The 13167-nt window shown below is 43.2% G+C and overlaps 2 protein-coding genes across 3 annotated transcripts in view; one reads left to right on the forward strand and one right to left on the reverse strand.

Moving 5' to 3' along the window:
* Window positions 1-13167, reverse strand: part of LOC126187429 (neuroparsin-A) — a 147825-nt gene that overhangs the window by 119333 nt on the left and 15325 nt on the right. The window lies entirely within an intron of this gene.
* LOC126187427 (uncharacterized) overlaps window positions 1-13167 on the forward strand; it is a 216718-nt gene that overhangs the window by 44629 nt on the left and 158922 nt on the right. The gene's annotated exons all lie outside the window — the stretch shown is intronic.

Consider the following 13167-nt stretch of genomic DNA (forward strand, 5'->3'; position numbering starts at 1 on the left):
ATATGAGAAAAATTTTAAGAGTTGTGTAAGTGTTGAGGAAATACTGTAAACTGAGTTATATTTATTTTGCCGTCGGGTCTGGTGGTGTAGTGGCAGCCGGCACGGTAGCTCAGCATGTTCAGTCAGAGGGGTCAGAGGCTTAGGTGCCCTCTGTAGTAAAAAAAAAAAAAAAAAAAAAAAAAGAAAAGAAAAAAAGAAAACTGAGTCAATGGAACAACGATGAACTTGAATAAGCGTCATGGCACGTCAACGAACAAAATGAGATTAAAAGAAAGTAGTAATATACGTGCCAGGAGACCGTAAGGTCGCGGGATCGAATCCCAATAAGACACCGGAATTTTTCGGTCTGTCTTTATGCTAACATTCATCTCTCAGTGATGTGACTAGTTGCCAGGAACGACAAGTGGTTCAGATTCCACGTTAAACAGTAGGTCCTCGCTACCCAATAGAATTACTGGGACAGTTTAGAGGCGCGCAAGCCGTCGAAGTGGCCTCCAATTGAAAGAACTTTTCAACAGGCGGCTGAACGTGCCTCTTGAAGGACTCCCAGTCAATCATGTCATAGGAATTTGCTTTATTAATGTTTCCGTACCCACTGGGGCATTTAAGGATTCTCTGAAAAGCCAGAGGGTACACCGAGTTTATGAACATTATACACAGGGAGGTATCAGGTAAGTAAACAGTGTGACCATAAAACTTCCTGGCAGATTAAAACTGTGTGCCCGACCGAGACTCGAACTCGGGACCTTTGCCTTTCGCGGGCAAGTGCTCTACCGACTGAGTTACCCAAGCACGACTCACGCCCGGTGAGTCGTGCTTCGGTTGCTCAGATGGTAGAGCACTTGCCCGCGAAAGGCAAAGGTCCCGAGTTCGAGTCTCGGTCGGGCACACAGTTTTGATCTGCCAGGAAGTTTCATATCAGCGCACACTCCGCTGCAGAGTAAAAATCTCATTCAGTGTGACCATAGTAAAAATTCTGTCTGTAGATAGTGACCCTCCTTCTTCATGAGAATTCCCTATACTGCCGAAACCAAACTGGGGGCGTTCTCTGAGCAACACATCTCTCGTGGACGCTCATGTTTTCTGTGCGGGCTCGTGTACGTCAGATAACCTAGGTACTCCATCTGTTTGACAGTCTCGCTCTCCGAATCTCAACAACTTGAGCGGTTCCTTGAGAATAAGAGCACTTGCTCATGAAAATGAAGTCAGGGGGAACAGCCTCATCGAAATTCGATCGTAGTATCGTTTCCAGACAGCCGATCTTACTGCGAAGAAATGTATGGACATTCTTCCACTACTCGAGATACCCGCTCAGATCAGGGCTATACGTGAGGTAATTTTTGTGTATTGTAATTGCAATATTAGTACCGAATGTCCTTACTTAGCAGCGTCTACAGGTTCAATAGGGAATTTTAAAGAAAAATATTAATATCTAATGCCCCGATGAGGATTTCATTAGATACAGAGCAAGGGTTAGGAAAGCTCAACGATATACATGGAAGTCGGCCATATTCTTTTCAAAGCCGAAATTCCGGCGCAGTCGAATCTCGTTTATCCGACTTTATCCAGGCCGGGCTTTCTTTCTTTCTTTTAGTACAATTAGTGCCAGTATTCTATATTCTGCATGTAATAGCGGCAACAATCTACGGCGAGAATCATTAAATTCGATCAACCGCTCTACACAAATCCTCGCCAGATGTCAGTGACCAAGTTGACATTGAGGTGCACTGTACTGTACTGCTCCGTTTGGTAAGAGTGTAGACTGATATCACGGAGAAAGAAGCTGGTAATGGCCTTCGTCGAAAGGTTGGATGTGATGTACAGAATTGATAAAAAAAAGGATTTTTGACAAACATTGCTGCTGAATCCGGTGTTGGCACTCCAGCAATGTCAGACTGGAACAACAGCATGCCAGGAAGCTCAGAAATTGGTGTTAATGACGTAAATGATTGACTGCGAAAAGAAGGTGACGCTGGAAGTACTATTTCCAATGACGAAATTAACGCCGTTTGTTCGTCTGCAGTGACGATAGTGATGATGGATTATCTGACGAAATTTGCACTTTGTGACACTCACAAGGGCAACAAAATAAAGATTTATTTGGAACGTCAGGATGGAACTGCTTCAGCCGAATTATGGCTGGTGAAATACCCAGGTGATCATGCTGTACACAAACTAACTACGAATCTGTCTCAAGGGAAACTTGATAAGTATTTCAATGTATACAAATCACTTTTTTTCTCTATATCTGATTAACATTTGTGTGAAAATAATGTAAATTTTTATCTTTATGTGACAATAAATGTGTGTTTATAGCACTGGACCCGTGTCAACTAATTTTCTTTAAAGTTCAATATTTTCCGGATTTTCAATTATCCGGGTGACCAACAGCCCCATATAGTCCGGACAGAGACTGCTCCACTACGCTTGCCTTAAAGTGTTTAGCAAAATGACAGGATATCTAAATTGTGATGCTTGAGTGGAGATTTTAACTTCTTTCCACCAGAAAATGAGTAATTTGCCTCAACCGCCGGGCGATCTTGGATTGGGTTTTACTTGTTAAACTTTGAGAAACACTATTTTTCCTTAATGTTAACCTCATTAAATACGTAGAATACAGATTAAGATTCCAGTTAAAAGGCAAGGTTACTATTAGTTACCGTCATTCAAGAATATGTAAAAGCGGGGCCCTTTGACTGGAATTGTTAATCAAGACTCCAGTAATCCAATGGACTATTAAGCGAATTTCTGCTATTTTCACTGTTGATGTGTCTAAAGTAATAAATTTTTAAAAACAGAGCTCATTTGCAAGAGAGTGTGCCAGAAACGACTAACGTTGTGTATGTATCCTCTGGCCTTTCATGTGAAGTGGTCACAGGGAACCGCAGAATACCCTAATTTAGCTGCCTCGAATTTAGCACCATTCCTACGAAAAGCAGTACAGCTCCTCAACCAATGCGCAGTCTCACCCCATATTACTGACCGGAATCAGTAACACTACAGTGATGGACGAGGTCTAGGGAACTTCTCAATGGCACAGAATCATTTTAGTTATTTAAATCCTTTGCACGGAGCGGATAAAGGTGACCGTCAAAGCCTTCCAGCTTAAGTCACGTGCTAAGTTCTTATGCTTCTCTCTCGGGTAGCCTGGTGGCGTCGGTTTTAGATAGAGCATCTTGACCACTGACTGCTCAGACTGCCGGCCGGAGTGGCCGAGCGGTTCTAGGCGCTACCGTCTGGAGCCGCGCGACCGCTACGGTCGCAGGTTCGAATCCTGCCTCGGGCATGGATGTGTGTGATGTCCTTAGGTTAGTTAGGTTTAAGTAGTTCTAAGTTCTAGAGGACTGATGACCTCAGATGTTAAGTCCCATACTGCTCAGAGCCATTTGAACCAACTGCTCAGACTGCTATTGTTTCAGAGATGTTCGTTGATATTTAAGATATAAATGAATGTGTCTACTGGTACCAATTTTAGAATTTCGACAGGTATGTTGTTTCGCTGAATAAGTCAACTCAGCAACAGTTGCATATCTGGAAATAGAGCTAGCTGAGGGAATGCAGTTGTGACACATATCATGTGAATGCAAGCATATTTTATGCATGCTGTTGTAGCATCAAGAAAAGGCAAAACAAAATCTCCATTTTGTACGCTGTGAATAACTGGATGGTAAGAGGTGTAAATCCTGTTTTCGTTAGTTTCCAGACATTTTTGACGTTTCCTCTGTTGTACTAATCTCTTCATCTAAAAGTGGCCATTACACAGAATTTCTTCCTTTATTTGTTAGGTATATTATATTATTTCTCTTCTCCTACAGTTTTTGCCGTCTACGACTCCGTCTAGCATTATGTAAGTTATTTCCTGGTGTCTAAACACGTTTCCTATCAGCCTTTGCCTTCTGCTAAATAGTGTTTTCACATATTCCTTTCCTCGCCGATTTCGCAGAGAACTTTCTCATATTTTATTTTATCAGTCCACTTAATCTTCCTCTTTTATCACAATTCAACCACTTCTGTTCTCTTTCTGCTATTTACCACAGCTCATTGTCCACTTCAGGCTATGTTACACTTTAGACGTAAATTCTCAGAAATTTGTTCCTCAAATCGAGGTCTACTTTTGATACTGGTTGACTTCTTTTAGCAAGGAATGTTTAATGCTTCCTATATCCTCCTTGCTTAGTTCGGCATGCATTACTTTCATTACAGGGCAGCAGAACCGCTGCACTTCGTCTGTTACGGTGTCCCCAGTTTTGATTCCAAGTTAATTGTTCATTTCATTTCTGCTTCTCCTGATTACTTTCTTTCATTTATTCTCACAAGGGGAAGGCTTCAGACCGGGACAACCCATTGGCGTCATATTTGGTAGGTCGCTTACGTACACTCTGAAATGAAAAGCTGAGATATTGTGGGTCAACACCCTTTTGTTTTGAAAAAAAAAACACCTCTGAATTTCATGACGGGTAGTAGACTCAAAATTGACAGGATCGATAGATAATTGAAAGTTGAGCATTTTTCATCATCATATATGAGGAACGCAAACGGGTATTTTCCTGGAAACCGAGGAAAGAAACTGTTACGACTGCTACCGGTGTGCCCATAAGGTAAACGCTGTTTTAGAAAAGCACCACTGGTATAGTGACCAAGGCATCTGGCTTGGGAGCAGAGAAACTGTGTTTGCTTCTCAGATGCGTTTTGCAGTTTTTTCACTATCGGGGTTGGTAGGAATAAGAGATTTAATAACGTAATAAATAAGAAATAGTAACTGAGAGGCAAGTAAATTTCTCAGCCTTCTCGGTATAGAACCTTATTGAGAGGTTTCAAAACTGACTGCGCTTTTGGAAACCGAACAGGCCGGCCGGAGTGGCCGTGGGGTTCTAGGCGCTATAGTCTGGAGCCGAGCGACCGCTACGGTTGCAGGTTCTAATCCTGCCTCGGGCATAGATGTGTGTGATGTCCTTAGGTTGGTTAGGTTTAATTAGTTCTAAGTTTTAAGCGACTGGTGACCTCAGAAGTTAAGTCGCATAGTGCTCAGAGCCATTTTGAAACCGAGCGGGAATTGCACAACAGCACCGATGCAACAAATTTTCATAGCACAATTCGTGATCAGCTTTCAGCACCGATTTTTCAGGTGGTGTTATCTTACGCAAGGAAAGCAACAAAATTAGTTCCAGAAGAGAAATATTTGTAAACATAAATCAAGTCTGTTTTCCACTAAATCTTCGGAAGAAACGGTGTAGTTGCGCGAAGATTGCATTTATTAGATGTTTTTGGTGCCGCGAGTATATTTACATCGAATGTTCATATGACTAGTACCGTCCAAGTTGCTTTTCGAAAGAAAGTAAGGACATACAACAGAGTTAATAAAACAGCAATTGTAAGGCAACCAGGATCAAAATTTTAATTCTGTCCTAATCCTCGTCGTTTGAAAAATTTATTTCCATGCTTTGTTATTATTAAACTTCCTATTCCTACCAATTCAGAATACAAATAAAGAATCTGCAGAATACATCTCGGAATCGAACATAGGTCCTCTACTCCACAGCCAGATGCCTTGGTCGCTACACCAGCGGCACTTTCCTTGAGCAGCGTTTACCATATGGGTACATAAGCAGCAGTTGTATCAGTTTCTTTCTTTAATTTCTACGAAAATATGCGTTTGTGAGCCTCACATACGACGACGAAACATGCGCAGTTTTCGGTTATGTATAGACCGTGTCAATTTTTAATCTAATGCGTGTCATGAACTTTAGGGGTTGTATTCTCAAAAAAAGGGCAGGGGGAAAGTGTTGACTCAAAATATTTTCGTCTTTCATTTTAGATTGTACTGAAGCTACTTACCAAATATTAGCCAAATCAGATGGCAGAAACTGTGGCTTTCTTCTTGTCAGTACAGATTCTGCGCTCCATAGACCACTCATCCTACGCAACAGGTCCTGTAATATAGCAATATCAGCGAATATTATCACTGATATCCTCTCAAACTGAATTTTAATCCTACTTCTTAACGTTCCTTTCCCTTCCGCCAGGGAAAAAGTTAAATAGTTGAGGAGAAGGACTGCATCCTTGCCTTATATCCTTTTTATTCGAGACACATCTCTCTTGTTCTGCAAGATAACAGTAGCATCGTTTCCAGTGGGCTACTGAACCCTAGCAAAAGAGACCATGACCATCTCTTGCTTGTAGAGGGTATCCATATCTTGAGTGAGCAGCTGTATCTTCAATAAAGAAGACAGTTTGGATAACTTACTGACTTTATGGAAACAAGCAACTACTAACTCGATATACGCATCATACTGTTGGTATCAGAGATTGCCTTGTGAAAAAATACAAATCTGCTGACAAGGAGTGGAACTGTGCATCTCACAAACGTTCAGTTTAGTTGCCCTAGCTTCCTGTCTGGGACTGTCATTGCACGCAAAAATTACAAAATTTTGGATAAGAACCTACACTTAAATACACTTAGGAGCAACCAATAAAAAAACACATGTGCAGCAGCATGTAGAAGCCCTTTGGCCATGATAACTGCAGTGACGCGGTAAAGTCTGTACAAGACACCGAAACCGCTTGGATGGCATCCTCGTTAATGGTAGCTCAAATCCTGCCCAGAATTCACAGGGATCGGTTGGAACTGGGTTTAAAGTATGCAGAGCTGTTCCACAAGGGTTGAATAGATCAGACTCGGAAGATTTGGCTGACCTCAAACACCCTCTCGTCTGTGGTGTCTTCCTCAAAACTTTTTCCACAATTTAAGAACAACAGGGCCTTTCTGATCAAAAAATCAAAGCGTCGTACAGTGTCTTCACGCACCCACTGCCAGTGCGAGACATATTAAAGGCATTATTTAATCCCACGGAAACAATACCTACTTTTTCCTGAACGGCGACGTGTTGGCTAGTGGATACAGCCCCTCATGTGGTTTTGGCGTAACAGTTGTCTGCCATCGGCGTGAACCACATTTTTCGTGACTCATCAGTTAAGGTAGCGTTATTACATTATGGAAACGTTCAATAGCGGTGTTTTTTATCTCGTGGTGAACACTGAGTCCTGTGATATCAGCTCTGAGCTGGGGAGGGGGACTTGTATCCAATATCAGTTAGATGATTATTGACGATATAGTTCTTCGCTCGTCGTTCTTGTTTAGGATTGAATTAACAAGTGATTTTCTGCACTGTGACACGCCTATCCGTTGCTACAATGCTCAATGGTTAACGGAGACGCTTATCATCAACGCTTTGTTGCCCACAGCACTTCGCTTGACAGCGGCGATATTAACCGATTCGAGGTATTCAGCTCCAGCGCTTGAGGGGCAGTAAGTAGAAAGCGCAGTATCTACATGATCATATAACTACAATGTCCTATGCATTAGGTACCCACGACATAACCCGAAGAAAATACACTATCTGACCAAAAGTTTCCGGACACCAATTAGTGGACATTAATGCAGCGTGTGTCCACCCTTTGTCTTTATGGCGGCTCGAACTCTACTGGGAACCTCTTTCAGTGAAGTATTTGAATGTCTGCGGAGGAATGGCAGCCCATTCTTCTTAAAGAGCCGGAACCAAAGAAGGTAATGATGATGGACGCTGTTGTCTGGAACGAAATAGAAGTTCTAACTCATGCCAACGATGTACCACTGGGCTGAAGTCTGTACTTTGGACAGACGATTCCTTTACGGGCGCGCTGCTGGTACGGTCGCAGGTTCGAATCCTGCCTCGGGCATGGATGTGTTGATGTCCTTAGGTTACTCAGGTTTAAGTAGTTCTAATTTCTAGGGGAGTGATGACCTCAGATGTTAAGTCCCATAGTGCTTACAGCCATTTGAACCATTTTCCTTCACGGGAATGTTACTGTCCACAAATCATTGCCTCACAGATGCTGCTTTATGACAGGGTGGATTATCGTGCTGATACAATCATCGTCTCCGAGCTCGTACCCATCTACATTTAGCGTTTCCTTAAGCTTGATTAAGGGAACCACAGCCTAACCACGAAAAACACGCACTTGTCATAGCACCACCTCCTCCGTACTCCATTCTTGGCACTATACATGAGGTGTACCGTTCTACAGGCATTCGCCAAACCCAAACCCTTCCATAGGATTACCATAGGATACAATGTGATTCACTCATCTACATTTACGTCTACATAGATACTCCGCAAGCCACGGTATGGTGCGTGGTGGAGGGTACACTGTACCATTACTTGTCATTTTCCCTCCTGTTCCACTTGCAAGTAGAGCGAGGAAAAAATGACTGTCTGTACGCCTCCCCATGAGCCCTAATTGTTTGTATCTTATTTTCGCGGTACATACTCGCGATGTATGTTGGCGGGAGCAGAATCGTTTGGCAGTCAGCTTCAAATGCCGGTTCACTAAATTTCCTCAATAGCGTGCCCCGAAAAGAACGCCGCCTTCCCTTCAGGGATTTCCATTTGGGTTCCCGAAACATCTCCGTAACACTTAAGTTTTGATCGAACCTACCGGTAACAAATCTAGCAGCTCTCCTCTAAATTGCTTCGATGTCTTCTTTCAATCCGACCTCGTACGGATTTCAAACATTCGAGCAGTACTCAAGAATAGGTCGCACCAGCGTCCTATATGCGGTCCCTTTTACTCTCCATCCCAAAATTCTCCCAGCAACCCGAAGTCGACCTGCCACAGTTCTCACATGCTCGTTCCACCTCATATTGCTTTGCAACGTTACGCCCAGATATTTAAACGACTTGACTGTGTCAAGCTGGATACTAGTAACACAGTACCCGAACATGCTAGCTGCCAATCATCTCATCAACTGGAGATCTTGTCTAGGTCGTCCAGCAAGCAACCGCAGACTGCTCCCCACCCTGTCCTCCAAATCATTTATGCATATAGAGATTACTCTAAATCATTTTCCAGTCATCCAATGTCCAGTGACGTTTCTCCTTACTCCTCAAGCGTCGCTTGGCAATGAATACACGAATGTATAGCTTATGGGGAGATGATCGACCAATGTACTACGTTCCTTTTAGCTCCCTATGCACAGTCATTGTGTTAACAAGATTGCTGGTGGATATTTGGAACTCACGAGTGATTACTTCCACTGATTACATGCGGCTTTTTACAGCCACCCTCCTCAATGCTAGACGGTTCCTTTACGTCAGTACATGAGGTCTGCATGGTCTTGGTTTAGCTATAGTTATTCCTTCGCGTTTCCATTTCATAGACAGATCACCAACAAGCGTCTTAGGCAGGTTAAGAAGAGTTGAAATGGATTTGTTACTCAGGTGACATCCAAAGACTAGTTCACATTCGAAGTCACTGAGTCTACCTGACCGACCCATTCTGCTGCTTCTGTGGCCGAGCGGTTCTAGGCGCTACAGTCTGGAACCGCGCGACCGCTACGGTCGCAGGTTCGAATCCTGCCTCGGGCATGTATGTGTGTGATGTCCTTAGGTTAGTTAGGTTTAAGTAGTTCTAAGTTCAATGGGACTGATGGCCTCAGAAGTTAAGTCCCATAGTGCTCAGAGCCAGAGTCTGCTGCTTCTACTCCTCTACTGACAACACAATACTCCTCGCTTGCTATTATACTGGCCTCTCGTCACATCGGGTGGTTAATTCGGCATTACAGCGGGCCGTCAGGATACCTTTCATCAGACAGCGTATCCGCTATCGTGCGTCTGTTAACTGCTGTCAGCCAGTACCAGTTCTGACGACATTCCAATCGCCTGACGTGTTATCAGTAGGAGAGATGAAGGGCACTGACTAAATTGTTGCGCTGATTACTGTCGTGCTTGGAGCGGCAAAGTGCATGGCCGGAAATAGAAAGGTCGTGGGATCGAGTCCCACTCGAAACTCAATGTGTTTGTCTGCCTTTACCCTAGCCTACATCTCTCAGTGATGTGAAGATATGTCAGGAAAGACACGTGGTTCAGATTCTATGTTAAACTATACATCCTCTTTCCCCGGTTGGGTAACTGAAATAGGTTAGGGGCACAAAAGTCGCCGAAGTAGAGCCCAGTTGTAAGACTTGCACCAGCCGGGCAAAAATCACTCTTGATGGACTCCAGCCAATCATTCCATACGACCATTTTTTTGTGTTGATTACTAAGAATGAATGCATAGTGGAACATTCCTCATTGTTTTCTTGAGAGTGTATTAATAGATCAGTTTTGCCATTTCCATTATCCAATCTACTTTGAAGAGTCATATGTGTAACTGTATCTTTTGGATGACATTGATAAGTGCTTGCACAGTCTTGGATAATATTCTGTTCATACTGAATGTTAAACGAAGAAAGAGTAAGCATATATATATATACAAGCAAATAGACCAATAAACTTCCTGGCAGATCAAAACTGCTGGTCTCAGCGAGACTCGAAGTCGAGATCTTTGTCTTTCACGGGAAAGTGCTCTTCTGGTGGACGTAAAACTGTAAGTTCGGCTCATGACTCGTGCTTGGGTATCTTAGTAGGCAGAGCACTTGCCCGCGAAAGGCGAATTTCCAGAGTTCGAGTCTCGATCCGACACACAGTTGTAATCTGCCAGGACGTTACATACCAGCGCACACTATACGCTGCAGAGTGAATAATTCATTCTGGAAATAACCCGCAGGCTTTGGCTAAGTGATGTCTCTGCGGTAAGCTTTCTTCCAGGAGTCCTAGTCTGGCAAGTTTAGCAAAAGAGCTCTTGCGACGTTTGGAAGGTAGGAGACGACGTACTGGAGGAAGTAAAGCTGTGAGGACGGGTCCTGAGTGGTGTTTGGGTAGCTCAGGCAGTAGAGCACTTGCCCGCAAAAGGCAAAGTTCCGTCTTCGAGTAAAATTCCGGCACACAGTTTTGATCTGCCAGGAAGTTTCATATCAGGGCACAGTGCACTGAAGAGTGAATAATTCATTCTGGAAATAGATTTTTTGTCTTGAAAAGCATCTTAGGTGTTACCGAATTTTAATGTCTCTATTCGACGGACTGATTATCATCAGTAGTCCTCATGCACTCACTCCACGAGACATTGCGGTATGACCTGAGGTCGAATCCAGGACTTGAGTGTGCTGTGTACTTCCAGGAGCAGCCCCCTCCTTCCTAGTCAAATACTGGTGTTGACCTTTACTTGCACTATCCGGATTCGAACCGGCAGCCTTGAAGCTTAGCGCTACTCTTTTATTGTGCATTAGAATCCTTAATTAGGGGCAGACTGCGTTCCTACTGAGAAATAATTTTTGCTCTGGAAAACAGAATCTGTAGACAATGATCATTTACAGATGCGAATGTCATGTGAATATTAATTATTCCATCGTGTGGAAATTAAACAGTTGACACTGATTTAAGAAATTACATGAACGAATGAAAGTCAGAAAACCAGAGATATGGCGTATGTGTACCGCACCGTTTGTGAATCCCGTACTTTAGACATTCTCCCGATTTTTCTTCACATCGCCAAAAACCATGTAGCTATATGAACTTATACTACAATCCTGTTGTGACATGCAGTTGACGTGAAAATTACATCATAAGAGCAGTGCTCGCCCCATTACTGTGTCCCACATTCCTGTTCTTGTAATTTTATTGAGATTAGCGGGACGGGCATCAAGGTCGTGAATATTATGTAAACAAGATTTACTTATCGCTATTTGTCTGTTAAACGTAGCAGACTGACATAGCCGGACGATCTCGCAAAAAGAACGCGAGCAGCTGGTTATCTCCCTGCGTGTGTTTAGTCAGCCGGGTGACGGAGCAAAGTCGGGCTCCAGTTAGCAACCCGCGATGGTAGCGTGCGAGTCCGAGCTGTGGTCGTTTTTTATAGATAGAAGTTGGTGCGGGGTTAGGTGCTCCGAACCCTTACTATCGTATTTTTCGACTTAGTGCAGTTAACTTTCCTACTTGATGCTGCCAATATCTTTCCGCACAGCTGGCCAATGAAAAGTACCAAGCTATACGGTAAACAACGACGAAAGCTTTGTGTGTGTGTGTGTGTGTGTGTGTGTGTGTGTGTGTGTGTGTGTGTCATACGTTACCTTTAGAGTTCATAATTTTCCTTGTAAGTAGGCTGTATGAAAATCACTGACTGTGCTGTGTGCAGTCTGTGGCTGGTTGGCATTGATGGAATATTCGCTAGTGTAGTGTTGGGCAGTTGGATGTGAACAACGCGTAGCCCTGAGCAGTTGAATCTGAGTCGCCAGCATTGGTGGATGTGGGGAGAGAGATGGCAGAGTTTTGAGAGCGGGCGATCTGAATGTCTGTCCGTCAGAAGAAGGAAATTTGTAAGACTGGATGTCATGAACTGATATGTATATATAATGACTATTGAACGCTATTAAGGTAAATACATTGTTCTGCATCAAACTCTTTCATTTGCTAACTATGCCTATCAGTAGTTACTGCCCTCAGTAGTTAGACTCTTTCATTTAGCTGGCAGTATTGGCGCTCGCTGAATTGCAATAGTTCGAGTAACGAAGAATTTTTTTGAGGTAGTGATTCATGAAAGGTATAGGTTATTGTTAGTCAGGGCCATTCTTTTGTAGTTATTATTGAAAGTCAGCTTGCGTTGCGCTAAAAAAATAAAAATAAAATAAAAAAAGAACTTGTGTCAGTTTAGTGTTGATCAGAATAAGTAAAGAGAGGAATGTCTGAGTACGTTCAGTTTTGCTCAGCAGTTTGAAAATCAAATAACGTAGAGGTTTTCCAGCACTGTCATTTATAAATTTTTCTAAGGGGATGTTTCATCCTGTACTTTCACTAAATTACTTATCTTGCAATCAAGGTTCTCGGACACAACTAACTGAGAAGTAAGCACTTTGAGCTCATTATTGGACTCGATGAAGATTGTAGTTCTGAACAAGTGACCTTTACTATCGTGTTTTTCGACGTAGTAACTTTCCTGCTTGATGTTGATAAAACTTATCAGTACAGCTGGCCAAAGCAGAATCAGTAGGCTATACGGTATAGGCGTAAGACACGGGTTCGATTCTTGGCACTGCCAAGGGTTTTTCCTTAGTGGGAGGATTGGTAGGGGGTGCACTCAGCCTGGTGATGCCAATTGAAGAGCTGCTTCACCGAATAGTCAGCAAGACTCAGCGGCGCTAGGAGCACCTCTGAAGGTGGCCAGCACAGCTCTGGATGAAACGTCAGGAACCAAAAAGTTTCTTCGGCAATGGCCATGCAGGCCCGAAGACTCATTAGCAACTACGTGAAAGCCTTC

Source organism: Schistocerca cancellata, chromosome 5, assembly GCF_023864275.1.
Source record: "Schistocerca cancellata isolate TAMUIC-IGC-003103 chromosome 5, iqSchCanc2.1, whole genome shotgun sequence".
In the NCBI taxonomy this organism is placed as follows: Eukaryota; Metazoa; Arthropoda; class Insecta; order Orthoptera; family Acrididae; genus Schistocerca; species Schistocerca cancellata.